The following is a 7,072-nucleotide window of genomic DNA, read 5'->3' as shown; positions in this document are numbered from 1 at the left end:
GAAGTCAAGTCTGGTGAGCAGAGCTGGTCTGTGGTGGTCTTGTCTCTTTTACTTCTCCCACCCAGGGTCACAGAGAAAGGTGCTCCTCTAACACCAAATGCTGTGTGCACACTCTGTGGCTCAAATATTAGTCAAGTTGGTACTGAATCTACTTGCCCCCAGCCTGATCCCTCTGCTGTGCTCAGCAATATAACTGACATTCTGGTAAAAAAGAATCCTTAGCCTGGTTACAAAGCAGGGGCATGCAGCCTCAGACTGACACCTGAAGTGACCTTAGGATACAAGGCTGAAAAATGATGACTTCTGCTGTCCAGTGAGGGGCAGAGTGATAACTTGGTGATGAAGAATGCCCACTGCTCTTGGAGACGACCAGAGTTTAGTTGCCAGCACCTCACAGCCTCCTGTAGAGTTCATAGCAGTTCACGGCCTCCTGTAGCTACCGTTCCAGGGATCCAGTGCATTCTTCTAGCCTCCGGGGTACTCACACACATACGGTATACATTCCAAAAGACACATACACATAAATAAAAATAAGGGGCAATGCTAGGCCTTGGCCCCTAAATGTGACTTCTCACAACATACATGCAAAACGCTGTGTCTGGAGCAGGTGGACATAATATTTGAGATCTGGAAGGAATCCACCAAAATGAGGTCCTGTCATGATCATGAATGGTGCCTTAAACGATACCAATTCTCTTCTATCCCGTCTTAATCTTGTTTTTCAAGTGATAGTCTATATTAGAATCACCTGAGGCATGCATTAAGTATTCACGGTAGACACCTAACTCAACCAGAATCTCTGGGTATGGGCTGGAGGAACTGCAAGCTTCCCAGACATCCAAAGATACGTATGTACCTGAATCTGCAGCTCAGCCCCCAGAAAAGTTTTCCTTTTTAGATTCTTTGCTGTCACAAAAGAAACAAAAACTAAAAGTCCAAAGCAACAGTTGAGGGCACCTGTCCCTGCCGTAAACATTTCCAAAAGCCAAAAGCCTAGTGAACACGTGTTGCTGACCAGCTGATGCAAACACCATTTACAACGAGGCTCTGCCACACAGTGTCTACTGATCAGTGTTTGAGTGAACCAAATGAACTGCAACACCTAGGTCTGCGTTTCAGGGCCCTTGACCCCGTGGGTTTCTTGTTGCTGGGTAACCCATTTCTCAAGGAGACTAGGTATTTCATGGGGCTGAATTAAGGAACAATGAATCCTTGGATATTTCTCTATGATTTTAATAAAATTTCTTCACCTCAGAGATAGCACAAGTTTCAATTTGCTTTCTTCTCAATGGGACATTTCGAAACAGCCGACTTCTTCAGTGTGCCCTTTTACTCACTGGCCACCTAGATGACTGGCTTGCCAGACACTGCTCACATGAGTAGGCTACGTCACGGACAAACGTAGCCGTGCCGTTGTAGTGACCACACAAGACAGTGTGTAGGTGTCTTTAAACCCCTTACCATTCATTCATTCTGCCTTGACCGCAATGAAAACTACAAAACAAGCTCCAGGCAAGGTGCTGACGTCTGCCTGCTGTGTTAGCAATGTTCGTGAAGCACTTGGTCTTGGACAGTGGAGTATATGAGGAGCCCCAAAGGGCAGAATCTGACAGGGGAGGACAGCAAGGGGAGGAGTCACAGAAGGTCCTGGGGGTCACGCTGGAAGAGGAGTCAAAAGTGGCTCCATAACTGTCACATGGTCTCGGAAAAGGCTGATGAGGTCCAGATATTTTACATAGATGCATGATGTCACACACACACGAGAATCAACAGCCTGATAAATTCAATGGTGGTGATTTAAGAGGAGACCTCTAACGAAAGAGCTCTCACATGCTCAGAAATGGTCTGTAACATTACTGACTCGTAACATTTATCAAAGTCATGACCAGTTTACTTTCCCTGGGGCTCTCTGAGCTTTGCCAGAGAAAGAAAAAGCATTAAGGAAGATTCAGACTGGGCGGGGTGCAGCTCAGCAGCCCAGCACTTGCTTAGCGTGTGAAAGGCCTGGGCTCAGTGCCTGGCACTCTGCCCTGCTTTCAACACATTTGTGTTGCCTCTCAAGAGCCGTAGCCCACCAGATCCGAGTAGTGAATCACTAGACAAACGAGCGCTCCAATTTCACAGCAGCTCAAATTGTTTAATAGACTGGAGCTCAAACAGTATAGCCTAGATCACTTTCCTAAGTCTCCCTGTAAACCAAGCGCCTCAGGTCTGTAATCCTAGCACTGAAGTGAAGCTAAGGCTGGAGGATCACAAGCTTGAGGGTAACTGAGACTGCACAGCAGAGCCCAAGGCCAACCTGGGGTTCACGGCAAGAAAAGCAAACACTAAAGTCGCCCTGTAAATGTTTCCTACACACTCAAGAACACACAATGATTTAGTAATGGGAGATACATGACATTTCAGAAACAGATAATGTAGCCCGAAGAAGACTCATGTCTGAGAGTTGGCTGTCAGCTGATGGGCTTTGGGGAGTAGCTAGAGTTTAGGGGCTCTGATGTCGACAGAGGATTAGTCCACTCATGGATTCATAGCTTGATGGCCCTGGGGAGTGATGAAATCTGGGCGATGGGGACTTGAAGTAGGCCAATGGGTGCGCGCCCTGGCCACTAGTGCATGTCTGTATGCGACGACCGTCTTTGGCAGGTGGGCACAGAGGCACTCATAGACTGCGGCTCTGTAGTTCCCCAGCACAGCACTGTGCTTCTGCAGAGACCAGCAGAATGCTAGCCCGGCAGCACACGTGGTTCTCATTTGGTTTTATGGGGTTTTTTTTTATAGCTTCCTAGTAGGTTTTCAGTTTTTTAATCTCATTTACCAAAACAGCTATATTTTTCTGAAATGATGCTTGCTTCCCTCAACACTATGTAACACAAATTGGAGAGAGAGAGGGGGGAGGGAGGGAGGAAGGTGTTTATGCTTCGGAACTAATCAGGAACAGCCATAGTTTGCCTCTGGTTTCATTTCCACGAGTTCATCCTGCCGTCCTGGAGCGATCATCCTCAACCACTCGACTAGTCTCAGAGACCCATTCCTACTGGGCATCTGGGAAGTGGACGGGAAGCCATACTTAAGCTGTCTACAAGGTTGACTGATTAGAGTGTCATGATTGCTGTGTAGTTGGGACGCTACAGATCCATAGCCAAGTTATCTTTATTTCAAGCCCGTTAAAGCCCTTCACTGCTCACCCTCACGTCTGACGTAACACCCTTGGACTACCAGGTAAACTCTTTTTGGAAGGCATTAACAGGCCACTCACTTCCACCAACCCAAACTAACCCAGCCCCTCCCACCAACGCATCTGAGAAGTGTCTAGTGACTATTGTGTAACTATATGATGAACTTGAATCCACATCAGAACATGGAAAAACCTGAATTTGTGGGCTACGACCACTCATCATTTAGCCCAAAAATAAACCATCTCTTCCCCTCGGAGACTAGGGCCGTTTTACACAGACAGGTGAATGAATGTGTTCACTCCCCAGCTTATGTTACTGACTTGCCACTGTGCTGGGGGTGATGAGACTCCAGGGCTTTGTGACTAAAGTGACCGCTATGGAGATTCACAAACCCCGAGTCACATGAGGCTGAGCGGCCGCTCTCCGCTCCTGAGGATTTTCTTACAGCTGACTTGCACTTCCAGTGTTGACACGCTTCACCAACAGGGACGGAGCTATTCTTGGCTCTCGGGAAAACATGATCCATGGACTGGTGATGGCCGTGAATAGCTGAGCACTTGTAACAATCTAAAAGGGCATTTTACAGTGTTGCATCAAAATTAATTAAAGGGGAACTGATTACTTTGCGTGACTTTTAACACTTCATTTTCCGGTAACAACTTTTATTTTACCAAAGAATGAGGTCACGACATTAAAATTTTAAGTTCTACATTTTTGAAAAGTTATCATTCAAATTGGTTAATAAAACTTACACAGAGCACCACTGGGTGTGATGGTATACTGTTTCGTGTAAAACGTCAGCATGTTTTTCAGCCTGAAACATGAAAGTCCTCACGAATGCTGTGTTCCATGATTGCCAGAGAAACACAAAAGTCTACTCACCGCGGCTTCCAAGCTGATAACATCACAGTGAGGACACCACCCAAATTCAACTTGGCAAACAAATGAGTCTTATTGGGGTCAATTAATGGGACCAGAAATGACTCAAACACAGGTGCGTCACCAAAAGCTCACCCCAGCAATGGGTGCTGGCTCACAAAAGCTGGACACCTACGATGCATCACACAGCCTGAGGCAGCTCACATGTGGGAGGGTGTCCTGGCTCCGCTGGTCTGAGCCTCTTCTAGGCAGCTTGGCTGATCTGAGGGCCTCTCAGCAGTCATTACAGGTTACACACATTTGGGGAGGAGAGAGGAGCCGAGGCGGTCAGTTTCATGAGGGCACTTCGGGTTATTTACTTCCGGAGCTTAAGGAGCTTCCCTGCAGAATGTTTCACCTCCCCTTAGAACCCCAGTTCTCAACCTTCCTAACCTGCGACCCTCATGCTGTGGTGACCTCCAACCCTAATTATTTTCATTGCTACTTCATAACTGTAGTTTTGCTACTGTTGTGAATCGTAATGTAAATATCTGTTTTCTGACAGTCTTAGGCGACCCCTGTGAAAGGGTCATTCAAGGCTCACCAAGGAGTTGTGACCCATAGGTTGAGAAGCAACAGCTTAAACCATCCTGTGTCTTAGCAAGCTTCTCTGAAGGGTTTTGTCTCAGAAGAAAATTGCTCCACAATCTGAATGGGTGTGGCTGGCTTCTCTTCTTGCAGTCTCATTGGCTAGCTATGCTCTCATCAGGACACTGAGAATTCCCACAGAGAAACAGCAATATTAAAACATAGTGGAATGCTGGGAGGAGATGCCAGTCCAGACATTAGGACACCACGCAGACCAGGCCCCTTTTCCCTATCCCAGTCAAAGCACTAAGTGCACAGAGCGATGGGTGCGTACTGAGAGCTGCAAGAGAAACGCCAAATCGCAAATAAAGGCAGGGCTATCAGAATAACGGCCTATTCCTCAACAGAAACTGTAAAAACACTCTAAAGACAACAGCTGCCAACCCAGACTGCTATGCCCAGCAAAGCCATCGGTCAGAACTGAAGGAAAGATAAAAGCTTTTCATGATAAAAACACTAGAGGAATTATGACCACTAAGCCAGCTCTACAGAAGGTATTTGAAGGAATCTTTGAGGTTGAAAAACAAAAAGCAAAAACCATCCACAAGGCCACAAGAAATAATAAACAATGCTAAAATAGTCAAGTGAGAGAGGAAAGAATAAAATGATAGGAACTGAATATATTGTTCAGGGACAACTCTGAGTATTAACGGCCTCAATATCCCCAATCAAAAGGTGGCTGATCTTGGTGGCCAACTTGTCTATGAAATAATCCAGGAGAGACACTGAGACCCCATCAGCATAGTGAGCCAGTGCAGAGTGTAAGAGCAATGACCTGCTCTTGGCCAGTGTCTCGGAAAGACTCTTGGCGCCAAAGTCAGGGGTACAGCTTTTTTAAAGACAAAAACCACACAGACCACGACTGTATCAATGCATGATCTGTTTCAGCAGAACAGAGCAGTTACTCCACACAACAAAACAATTCACTTTGATTTACACTTTTATCAGTTATTTTAGTTTATGTTTCATTGATACAAACATTATTTTGGTTAATACATCTGGACCTTGGTCAGGGTCACAGAAATCCCAAATATGTTGCCGAGGTGAATGTGGCTGTTGGGGATAGAGGGCTGAGAAAGAGACCTTAGCTCCTTCAGCTACACCTGGAGTCAATAACATGCAACTAGCCGGGCACACCAAATATCAAAGAAGGAATCAATTTGGGATTTTTGGTTTTTTAGGGGTTTTGTTTTGTTTCTTTCTGCCTGCTTGCCCTCACTCTCGCTGGCAACTTCATCTAGCCCACTGCTGGGACATTCCTTCGCTGCTATTGGAACCAATTTTTCAGCACTCCAACATAGGCCAAAGAGCAGCTGAGACATCCAGCCTCATGGACAGAACAACTACCCCACCCCGCCCCCCCAAGATAGGGTTTCTCTGTGTAAAAGCGCTAGATGTCCTAGAACTAGCTCTGTAGACCAGGCTGGCCTTGAACACAGTGAGATCCACCTGCCTCTGCCTCCCAAGTCCTGGGATGAAAGGCGTGCACCACCACTGCCCAGCCAACTACTGTATTCTTGACTTTTGTTAGGAGACAGCCATTATTGGACTAGCCGGACCACAGCTTGTAAGCCACTCTAATAAATCCCATATATATGTTCATTCCAGAGAACCCCAATACAAGTCGGAAGATAAAAAAGCAAGAACTCTTTGTTGCCTCCACGAAACACATCTTACCACAAAAGACATAAAAAAGGTGTTCTAACCAGCAGACCTAGGGAACAAGCCAGTGTCACTGTTCAATATCTGAAAAAAGATTATAAACTAAAGCTAGGGAGAAAAGATAATTGATGGAGGAAGGTCATTGGTTAAGTAATAAAGAAACCGCTTGGCCTCATAGGTTAAAACATACGTGGGAGGAGTAAACAGAACAGAATGCTGGGAGGAAGAGGAAGTGAGCTCAGACTAGACAGCTCTGCTCTCTGGAGCAGAGGCCATGCTCCCCGCTCCCGGGCAGACACGATGAACCAAGCCGCCAGGTCAGACATACTGACTCTTTCCCGGTAAGACAGGTGCTACACAGTTTATTAGTGATGGGTTGATCGGGATATCAGAATTAGCCAGTAAGGGCTAGAGCTAGTGGGCCAAGCAGTGTTTAAATGAATACAATTTGTGTGTTGTTATTTTGGGGCATAAGCTAGCAAGGCGGCCGGGGTGCTGGGGACGCAGCCCCCCCCCCCCGCCGCTCCTATTACTACAGATAATGAAGGCTACTTCATACCAATGAAAGGCACAATCCATCAAGATGACATTAAAATCCTAAACATAAACAGACCAAACGCAGATATATCCAATTTCATAAAGCACACACTACAAGACTTAAAGCAGCAGATTCACCCCAGCACAGAAACAGTGACTTCAGTATAATATACCACTCTCACCAACAG

This window comes from Microtus oregoni, unplaced genomic scaffold, assembly GCF_018167655.1.
Source record: "Microtus oregoni isolate MIOR12 unplaced genomic scaffold, Mior012 000001F_ref0000356, whole genome shotgun sequence".
Taxonomy (NCBI): Eukaryota; Metazoa; Chordata; class Mammalia; order Rodentia; family Cricetidae; genus Microtus; species Microtus oregoni.
The sequence above is the reverse complement of the archived record's forward strand: the minus strand, read 5'-3'. Positions refer to the sequence as shown.